Genomic DNA, 11,544 nt, shown 5'->3' on the forward strand with positions numbered 1-11,544 from the left:
TACAAAATTAACCAGCATGGTAGCGCATGCTTGTAATCCCAGCTACTCAAGAGGCTGAGGCAGGAGAATCACTTGAACCCGGGAGGCAGAGGTTGTGGTGAGCCGAGATAGAGCCATTGTACTCCAGCCTGGGCAACAAGTGCAAAATTCTGTCTCAAAATAATAATAATAAATATATATCATATATATAATAAATATATCATATATATGATATAGTTTAGAGTTAAATACTGGCTGCTCTTGGGAACTTTGAGGTGTTCTGAAGGATATAAATAACACGAAGAGAATAGCACATTGGCTTGCAGCAGATTAGAGTCTGCTACCTGTGTGAATACTTGCTTTTCAGGAACTATGAGGATCCCCTTAGCTTTTGAACCATTTCTACTTGTGTTTAAATTTACCCTTTAATTTTGGGATTTGACAGCCTCTGCCCTTCTGTTCCACTTAAGTGTGGCTTTTCCTACTCTGACTCACTTTGATTCTTGACCTCTGAATCTTATTCCTATTTTACAATAAACATACATAGCACATATGCCAATGAGTAGAGTGAAAGAGGGAAAAAATGCCAAGGAACTGTGTTTAATTTTGTTCCTTTCACAAATCAGACACCATAACAGAAAAATTATAGGAATATGTCCATGTTCAGTAGCCTTCAATGAAATTACACTGGTTATTACAAAGTGTTGGATAATCAATATTTTTTAAAGATTCAATAGTCCCTTCTCATAATTTTAGAACTTTGGGAAGTAATAATACGAATGTAGTTTTAGCTGTGTCCTTTAATCTTTTACTGTTTCCTCTATGTGTGGTGTTTGGTTTGTGTGTGTGTGATAATTATTATAAGATCAGAGGCTAACAAAGGTGTTTATCATGACCTTTAAAAAAAATTTTTTTTTTTTTTTTTGGTAAGAGACAGAGTCTTGCTGTGTTGCCCAGGCAGGATGCAATGGCACCATCTCAGCTTACTGAAACCTCCGCCTTCAGGGTTCAAGCAATTCTGCTGCCTCAGGCTCCCAAGTAGCTGGGACTACAGGTGGGCGCCACCATGCCCCACTAATTTTTGTATTTTTAGTAGAAACGGGGTTTCACCATATTGGCCAGGCTGGTCTTGAACTCCTGACCTCATGATCTGCCCACCTCAGTTTCCCTAAGTGCTGGGATTACAGACATGAGCCACCACGCCTGGCCACATGACATTATAACTTGTCTCATATACTCAATTTCCTGACCAGTTCAAGCTTATCTTTTGCCTATCTCTGCAAGATTTGAGAGCAATTAATAGAATAGCTCATAGTAGCTCTATTAAAAACTATCTCGTTGGTGGCATGTGTTGGTTCATGCCTGTAATCCCAGCACTTTGGGAGGCTGAGGTGAGCAGATCACTTGAGGTCAGGAGATTGAGACCAGCCTGGCTAACATGGTGAAACCCCATGTCTACTAAAAACAATACAAAAAGTAGACGGGCATGCTGGCAGGTGACAGAGTGAGATCTCGTCTTGAAAAAACAAAACAAAAAGCAAACAAACAAAAACTAATTTGTCATCAATCAGTTTAATTTTTTGAAAAGATCCTAGTGAGATTATTTCAGATTATATCATCAAAATCATTAAATAGATTACAGAGCTAGGGAACAGAATGAACCCTTCCTACTCTTAATTATCAGTAAAATTGTATTCACAAAAAAATATGATTGAGGCAAATTCTCTTGCTGCCTATCCAATGGCTATTTCCCACTCCTCCTTGATAACAGATCGCTGTTAATGTCTAGAACCTGAGTCTTAACTGATGAATCATGAAGGGGTCTGAGCTTATCATGTAATATTATTTCCCCTTTGCTTGCGATTGTTTTAGAGGCAGATCTATGATCTAAATTTGACCTCTGAGATATAAGAGAAAATATGTTGAGAACTTATGGGAAAGATTTTACCCCTAAGAAAAAAGAAGGCTATATCAGGGAAGGATTTTTTGTCCTTTCTCTACCTTTCTAGTTTGGAAAATTTTAAATAAATGTGGGCTTATCTAGAGCTGTAGCAGCTATTTACAAATAACTGGGCCTCATGATGAAATTGAGCACCTTGAGGAAGGCAGAGTTTAAGAATGAAAAAAGCACTTCCGGCGTAGCCATGGCGGCTGACGCTACTACCAACCCGTCACAGCTGCTACCGTTAGAGTTTGTGGACAAATGTATAGGATCAAGAATTCACATTGTGATGAAGAGTGATAAAGAAATTGTTGGTACTCTTCTAGGATTTGATGACTTTGTCAATATGGTACTGCAAGATGTCACTGAGTTTGAAATCACACCAGAAGGAAGAAGGATTACTAAATTAGATCAGATTTTGCTAAATGGAAATAATACAACAATGCTGGTTCCTGGAGGAGAAGGACCTGAAGTGTGAATGAGTTCCTTGACTTACGCTAGATTCTGTTTTGTCTTTTAACGACAAGAAAATGGAATTTTTTCCCCCACCTTCTAATGTTTAAATCCCATAAAGCTAAGTTTCCCGTTAAAGGGAAGTGCTTTGAAGGTGTGTACCCATTTTTGTAAGTTAATCATGATTATCCTGGAAAAAGAAGAAAAGAACTTCTTCTTTGAAGACGAAAATAAAGGTGATTTTGGTTAACTATCATTTTATTTATTGTACTGCAGTAGCCCGTGGAACAAAGATTGTGATTATTTTGCCACTTACTTTTCTGTCATTATATGCTTATTTGCTTTCTCAATTACATGACCATTTGATTCTCAAACAAAAGTTGTTCCAAACAAAATGATGAACTTTGATTTGAACAGGTGCATTTGAACAACTGGAAATGATCACTTAGAAAATTCAATTAAAATGCTGTTGTTTTGTAATGAGGATTTTTCTACTGATTTCAAATTCCATGAACTCCTATTGAAAACAAACAATATACAGGTAATATATGCACATTGTAGAAATGCAGGAATTATCTATTGGAATTACCCTAAAGATATAAATTTTATCTATTTGCTTATAAAATTGGTTCAGAGGGTTATTACCTTAATGTAATTATTACTGAATTGCCAGGAAATTAGTGGAGACAGAGCTTTAAAGTAAAGGATACTAAAAACAGCTAAGAACTCTAGGACTCAGGTAAAATCAAGGAACTGATAATAAGAGCATAGAACTCTATAAATTAAGTCAAAGAACTATTAAAAGCAAACAGGTAATATACACACATTGTAGAATTATAGGTAAGCAAAAAGGAGAAGGTTGATCATGCTTTGCTGTATATCTTCGTAGACTTTCTCAGTCTACTCTCAGTACACATTTTATTTTACTTGCTTATCGTGATTATACTGTTTTTACCCTCCACTTAAGTTGCTTTTTGAATTTAAATGGTGAATATCTTTCTGTGTCAAATATTTCAGCATTAATGTATACATAATATCAAATGGATTTACTATAAATTATTTAGCCTATTCTTACTGACCACAGTAGTCTAACTAGATCTTTATACATTTTTATTTTTCTAGAATAAACTCAAAAATGTGTAAGATTAAAAAAAAAAAAAAGAATGAAAAGAAACTAGGTTTTCAAGACACTACCGAGATACCAAGCAAACTCTTGGGACCAACTGTCTTAAGACTTCTTGTTGAGTGAAAATCAAATATCACTATGTTATGTCACTATATTAGTAAGGTTTTCTATTTCAACCAAGCACATCTTAACTAGGATAATCTAACATGATTAATTATGCATCATAATATATGGACTTGTCAATATGAATTTTCCAATAGTTCTCTCGTTATTAGCTTCACACTGAGTAATTTGTTTTCTTGCATTAGAGTTACATTATGTTAATTTTTATTATGACCATTTCTATTGATATTCTCTTTGATTTAAAATCTTATGGTTGCCCTTGCTTGCCGGGTAATCTTCTAACATACTTTGTTAGAAATATAAATAAAATATATTATTTTTGCTAATGTCTGGGACACACCTCCCTTGAAGGGTCAAGATATGCCTTCCAAAGTGAAAAATTATGGCACTTTGCAGCCCTGACCACTAATCGAGAACTTTGATGCTTTGGATTTTGGAGACCTCATTTTATCACCTGGTCCTTTTACTTTATGACTTGTCATGCTGCCACCTTTTGATGGGATTGAGATCAAGATAATAATTTCCAACTGGTCAGGAATATTGTGCCCCTTTGTTTTTATATCCAGATGCAATAGAACCTGACACACCACTACTATGGTTCTTAGGATTTGGAACAAAATGCTTCTTTCTTTTACAAAATAAATGTTTTCTTTAAACAACTCTTGATTGATCCTGGACCATTGTAGAAACTGAAATCCTACCAATGGAAAAAAAAAAAAAAATGACCACTGAGCTGCTTATCATGAAATAAGTGTTTTCCAAATAACTATCCTGCTTCATCAGCAGGAAGGAATAATATAATCTATACCAATGTCTTCATGGGAAGTTCTCTATGGCCAGTTGATTAGTGAGGGAAAAATTCAGCCTGATTTACAGAAGTTACTGTACAACATCACGGTAACAGCCAAAAGTAGATTGCTTATGCATTATAACCTACTTGAATGCAATTTTAAAAGAAATTCAGCCTATGTAATTGGTTGTCCATGATGTCTAGAAGAAGAGATGTTATTGATTTATATGTGGCAGCTAATAAGTTGTCTAGATAATTAGGGACTCGGGGCTAGGCCTGGTGGCTCACACCTATAATCCCAGAACTTTGGGAGGACAAGACAGGTGGATCGCCTGAAGTCAGGAGTTTGAAACCAGCCTGGCTAACATGGTGAAATTCCATCTCTACCAAAAATATGAAAATTAGCCAGGTGTGGTGGTGTGCGCCAGTAGTCCCAGCTACTTGGGAGGCTGAAGCAGGAGAATCTCTTGAATCCAGGAGGCAGAAGTTACAGTGAGCCAAAATTGCGCCACTGCACTCCAGCCTGGGCAACAGAGCAAAACTCCCTTAAAAAAAAAAAGATTATTAGGGACTTGGAAGGACAGATTGTAGGACTGGTGACAATGAGTTTTGGGGAAAAAATACGTAGATGAACCACAGAAAATGAGCCGAAGTGTAAGAATATTTGTGCTTAATATGAATGCTCACCAAACTATCATCAGGAAGGTTATCAAATAGATATGAGGGTATGAAACAACCTCTTTAACCAGGCACTACATTGCTTGCTCAGAAGGCTAATAAACAGCAACATTGGTGCTAGTAGTAGAGAATACACATAGGTTTAGCAACATGTTGAACTTTATCACTGTCCCTTACCAAAGCCCATTTAGCTGTCAAGACTATTGGGTGTCCAACATACAAGCAACAAGGACCAAGGCTAAGCACACAATAACATATCCTGGGTGAATAAACAGTCACCTTTTGTCAGACTCATTGATTTTACTGGTGCTCCCCTATGATAAAGGCAACAGGGAATTTTGTAAATGGAATCTACATTTATCCTTGAATTACATTTGCTTTACCTGACATCATGTTTCTCTGATCACCACTCTCCATTGGTACATTGAGTGCTTTGTACATACTGCCATAATATCCTGTTCTACATTGCTTGTATTCAAAGAGTTTGTTGTATAACAAATGAGTAGTATTTCTTGGATTTACCCGGTCCACCATTTATCCTATCACTGACCAAAATTATTATTATAGAATGGCGAATATTTTATTAAAGACTCAATCACAGTGCCAGCTGGAAACAATGGCTTAAAAGGTTGTACTCATGCTAGAGGATGTGGTGGTGTATCTTCTGAGCTAGTAACTAAGTATAAGCTTGTCTGGTGTCTCCCATATAAAATATACAACAATCTTTGATCTTTGTTATGAATGTTGAAGTGACTTCTTTTTTCATTACATCTAATGATCCACTCCAAATACTTGTCTCTTGTCTCTGAGATTCTGGGTTTTTGCAGAATTAATACCCAAGGGGAGATTCTTAGCAGTATTCCATTTTACGATCCATCCTTCATTAGAGGATGAGAGACTTCTATCTGGCCTTTAAGGATACCTGAGACCTTTAGACGAACAGTCAAAAATTTTAAATTTAAAATTTAAAATGCGGCTACACTGTTGCATGGGTAGTAAATTTTGACCTTAAAACTGGTATATTCATACAGTGGAATATTATTCGGTGATAAGAGGAAAAAACTGTCAAGCCACAAAAAGACACAGAAAAGACAAATACATTTTGCTAAGTGAAAGAAGCCAGTCTGAAAAGGGTACATACTGTGATTTCAACTATATGACATTCTGGAAAAGGCAAAACTATAAAGACAGTAAAAAGATCAGTGGTTATCTTTGCAGATGCCGCCGCCACTGGGAGTCCTGTACTGTCAGCCATGGTCAACCCCATCGTGTTATTCGACATCACCATCGACGGCAAGCCCTGGGGCCGCGTCTCCTTCAAGCTGTTTGCAGACAAGATTCCAAAGACAGCAGAAAACTTTCGTGCTCTGAGCACTGGAGAGAAAAGATTTGGTTATAAGGGTTCCTGCTTTCATAGAATTATTCCAGGGTTTATGTGTCAGGGTGGTGACTTCACATGCCATAATGGCACTGGTGGCAAGTCCATCTATGGGAAGAAATTTGATGATGAGAACCTCATCCTAAAGCATACAGGTTCTGCCATCTTGTACATGGCAAATGCTGGACCCAACACAGATGGTTCCCAGTTTTTCATCTGCACTGCCAAGACTGAGTGGTTGGGCGCAAGCATGTGGCCTTTGGCAAGGTGAAAGGAGGCATGAACATTGTGGAAGCCATGGAGCACTTTGGGTCCAGGAATGGCAGGACGAGCAAGAAGATCACCATTGCTGACTGTGGACAATTCTAATGAGTTTGACTTGTGTTTTATTTTAACCACCAGATCGTTCCTTCTGTAGCTCAGGAGAGCACCCCTCCACCACATTTGCGTGCAGTATCCTAGAATTTTTGTGCTCTCGCTGCAGTTCCCTTTGGGTTCCACGTTTTCCTGGTTCCCTTCCATGCCTAGCTGGATTGCAGAGCTAAGTTTATGATTATGAAATAAAAACTAAGTAACAACAACAACAACAAAAGATCAGTGGTTGCCAGGGGTTTGGGGATGGGTAGGGAGATAAATAGTTCTGAAATAGGTGATTTTTAGGGGATTGAAAATACTTTGGTAATAATGTAATGATGGGTAGTTAACATTATGCATTTTGCAAAACTCATAGACCTGTACCACACAAAAAGTGAACCCTAATGTAAACTGGGGGTGGGATAAAGGTGAGAATTCTGTACTTTCTGCTCGATCTTTCCACAAAGCTAAAACTGCTCAAAAAATAGAGTCTATTTTTTTAAAATGAAAGAAATTAACAATGACCATGGCATGCTCACACAAATAGATTATCGAGGACATTTTTCTGTCAGGAATGAATATTGGGGCATCTCACAAGGTAAAACCCTGACTAGCAGAGGTGTTAGCTGAGGGCATATGGCCATAGATGCCAACAGTGACCTGGTGGCCACTTGTAGAAAGGAGAGCCTTGACATCCAAACACATTGTTTCTCTTGTATTGTCTTGTGCATACTTATGTATCTTAACAAGTTTCCTTCTTTCCTCTTCATTTATCCCTCTTTTTAAAACAGGGCTTATTGAGGGTGATTAACTTAATTTTTAAATGATATATGGCAGAATGTCAAGAGAGTATACTGAAGAACTTCGTAGAGGAATGGACATCACCCAGAATTCTTAGACTCAGAGTACATGCTGTGATGGAGAATTTTTATTGTTTCATTGTTCAAGAGATTGTAGGTACATGTTCAATTACTAGAGAAATAGTTGCACTCTGTTATAAGGAATCCTGGGTCTTTGTGTTTACTTTCAAAAGAGAAAGTTTATATTGATATTGAGCAAGTTAAAGCATGAATATTTATTATTTGATGTTGTTTCTGTGTTTGAGGAATTCCTCAGCCTATCAGTTTTGACGGAAACAAGAAACCACCTCCTGTTTTAGAAGCTAAAATGCCAAATGCTTGCTTTCTCAGCCTCCTTTGCAGCTAAGGTATAAGCATATGATTTAGGTTTTGCCAATCTGTTTGCCAGTGCTGAACTTTGACTTCAGAATTAATAAAAAAAGAAGCAGATTCAGTGATGCTTTTTCTTGTTTCTGGTGGAGGCCATGTAGCAGTTGCTACAATATCTGTTGCACAGCGAACAAGTGGGAGTGGAGCTGGTGGCTTCCCAGTTAGTCTAGGATTGAGCAATTGCTGCAATTGCTGCTCTCTGCAGCTTCAGCATTACTTCTTACTGGTGGTGACAGTGGTTTCCTCCCTGGATGAGTTCTACAGCATGGTTTGGGGTACATTTCCTGGCTGCCTAGCTTTGATCTGGCTTTCTAGCCTTCTCAACAGTTCTACAAGCTCCCCACTATTTCTGTGATAAACCTATTTATTGTTAATGTCAGCCATAATTGGCTTCTGTGGTTTATATTCTTAAAATTTCGAGATATACAAACGTAACAGATAGCTCAACAAACATGTGTCTTTTTAAATTAAGATATATTCTGTGTCACATGAAGTACAATGGACAAAATTCAACAAATTGAATTGAGCTAAAGAACAAAGATATATTAAGCCTGGCTGGTCTTAAAAATGTAAGTGGATACAGCCGGGCATGATGGCTCACACCTATAATCCCAGCACTTTGGGATGCTGAGGCGGGCAAATCACCTGAAGTTAGGAGTTTGAGACCAGCCTGGCCAACATAGTGAAACCCCATCTCCACCAAAAATACAAAAATTAGCTGGGCGTGGTAGTATGCGCCTGTAATCCCAGCTACTCTGGAGGCTAAGGTAGGAGAATCACTTGAACCCGGGAGGCAGAGGTTGCAGTGAGCCGAGAGCATGCCACTGCACTCCAGCCTTGGCAACAGAGAGAGACTTTGTTTCAAAAAATAAAAACAAAAATAAAAAAATAAAAATGTAACTGGATAGACCTCAGGTTCTTGAATCAGCAGAAAATAATTTAGGTAAAACCCAAGTAATAAACTAACATTCTAAAAGGTTTAGGATTTGGAGGCCTAAATGTCTTAGCTAAAAGTGTTCATTCTAACCTCACAGGAAAAGTGAAATATGGAAATATATAGGAAAATCTTAGGCAGTATTTTTCAATTTTAAGAAACAACCATTTACAGTTTTTCAATAGGCATTACATTAAAAAAGAAACATATAATTAATAAATATGAAAACTGTGGATATAATCAACACATTTATTTTACTCCTTGAAGTGTTAATATGTGCTGTCTCAAATATCAATTGTGTACACGTGAGGAATAACATTTTACATAGATTTTCTGCGACAGAAAACAGCATCTCATTAGACATCCCAAGTTTTTCCATTTGGAACATGTGCTCATTTCCCAGTATACTAGGGGTAAAAATAATTTATAGAGTTTAATTACTTTTTACTACTAGAAAACTAATTTTATGTTTGGCACAAATTTCTGAAATGATATTCCACTGCAAACAATAATATCCACATATGGCCAGAATTACTTTTTTTCTATAACATTAAGATAATACTGGACAGCCTGGGCAACAAAATGAGACCTCATCTCTACAATAAATAAATAAATTAGACAGGTGTGGTGGTGGTGAGGGTCTGTAGTCCCAGATACTCAGGAGGCTGAGGTGGCAGGATCCCTTGAGCCTAGAAGGTCACAGTTGCAGTGAACTATGATCGCACCACTGCCCTCCAGCCTGGGTAACAGAGCAAGATCCTGTCTCAGAAAAAAAAAAAAAAAAAAAAAAAAAAAAAGAGAGAGATAATATTGGTATAATTTAGGGTTTTTGCCTCAATCCCCCTGCTTCTCCATTTGACCCTTCCTGACTCCCTGAGGAATTTTAGTTTGATTTTTGCTCTAGTCCAGAAGTTAATTTAACAGATCTTAATAAAATTTCCAGCTGCCTAGATATTATTTGTTTGTTACACTTTAGTCCATGATTTCTATTGTCATTTACATTACCCCAAAAATATGACCTGCTGAATTTCTGCTGTCATGAATTGACTAACATATTTTGGGTCTAAAACCTTTACATTTAGAATCTTTTTGTTTGGTATTTGAAAATAATGTATGTCCTCCATTTATTGGTCAAAAGCACTGCCTATTTCTGTGCTTAATCAGAGAGACTTTCTAATAGTTATTTAATATTCTTTGTGTTCATTCATTTGTTGTATATAATGAGGTTAATTTTTATGATATTTTTATGTCATTAATATAATAAAAAATGTGTCAACTCTTCTCTTCCAATAAGTCTTTGGGTTATTAATTTTTAACTCAGGTATCAAGCTTGTAAAATGTTTAATGGCTTATAATAGTGTCTAACACATAGTATCCACTGAGTTCTGATAACTCCAGTTTATCAGATTATCTTTTTTTATACCATTCTCCAAATGCAATGCTATTTGGTTTTATTTTTATTTTTAAAAAATGTGCTGCCTGTTTTGAGTCTCTAAAAGTATGAAATGCTCAGTATTTTCCAAATGTATTTGAACATGGCATGTTATATTTATTAAAAAGTTAACAAGCAAATATTCCCCTAAACACTCTAGCAAATACTACTAGTACAGACGAATTATGACTTAACATTATAGTACATTTTAATGTATTAGGTTAATTTTGGTTGCAAACAATAAAAAGCAAAATTCAAACTGGGTCATATAATAAAGAGATTTTGAACAATAGTATAGGCTCAAGATAGTTTAATGTAGAAGTTTAATAATAATGACACAAAATAAATGCTTCTTGTCCCCCCTGTTTCTTCACTCTACTTTAAGTGGTATAGATTGAATGTTTGTATCCCCCCAAAATTTGTATGTTTAAATCTATTCGCTAGTGTAATGATATTTGGCAGTGGGTCTTCGGGGGATGATTAGGTCATGAGGACAGAGCCCTCATGAATGGGATTAGTGCCCTTATAAAAGAGACCTCAGAGAACTTCCTTGCCCCTTCCACCATGTGAGGACACAGCAAAAAGACAGCTATGAACCAGGAAAAGAGTCCTCACTGGACCCTGAATCTGTTGACACCTTGATCTTGGACTTCCTGGCATATAGAACTGTAAGAAATAAATTTATGTTGTTCATAAACCACCCAGGCTGTGATATTTGGGTATAACAATCTGAAAAAAACTAAGAAATTAGGTCTCAGTTTTATTCTATGGCTTGAAATATCATGTCATGAGTAGACAACTTCCACTCCTAGTACCTCGTGTTTCCTCTGCTGCATTTGGGAAAAAAAGCATTTCCCTCTTCAATCATGGAATGAAAAAGTTGTACTTCATTCTGATTTGATTAGCAGAAGGCACATGCTCCTTCATGCACCAATTACAATGACCAAGAATTGGGCATGGGACTCATGTCACTTAAACATTGTGAAGCTGAGAAATTCATTGTTTGATTAGGTGTGTGTGAGAGCAGGGAACACTGAATGCTTGAGATACCACTACGATGTCCACTACATGTATTTCCATTTCAGTAAACATTTCCATTAAGATAATGCTAGAACAAAATCAGAGG

The 11,544-nt window shown here is 36.8% G+C and overlaps 2 pseudogenes across 1 annotated transcript; both read left to right on the top strand.

The window, feature by feature from the left end:
• The first annotated feature begins 2,108 nt into the window (after positions 1-2,108).
• On the top strand, positions 2,109-2,854 carry LOC123573880 (U6 snRNA-associated Sm-like protein LSm5 pseudogene; annotated as a pseudogene). Its single transcript, XR_012414533.1, has one exon. The product of XR_012414533.1 is annotated as a U6 snRNA-associated Sm-like protein LSm5 pseudogene (transcript).
• A 3,490-nt stretch (positions 2,855-6,344) lies between these two features.
• On the top strand, positions 6,345-6,838 carry LOC102127909 (peptidyl-prolyl cis-trans isomerase A-like; annotated as a pseudogene).
• Positions 6,839-11,544: the final 4,706 nt, after the last annotated feature.

The sequence above is a fragment of the Macaca fascicularis genome, chromosome 6 (genome assembly GCF_037993035.2).
Source record: "Macaca fascicularis isolate 582-1 chromosome 6, T2T-MFA8v1.1".
In the NCBI taxonomy this organism is placed as follows: Eukaryota; Metazoa; Chordata; class Mammalia; order Primates; family Cercopithecidae; genus Macaca; species Macaca fascicularis.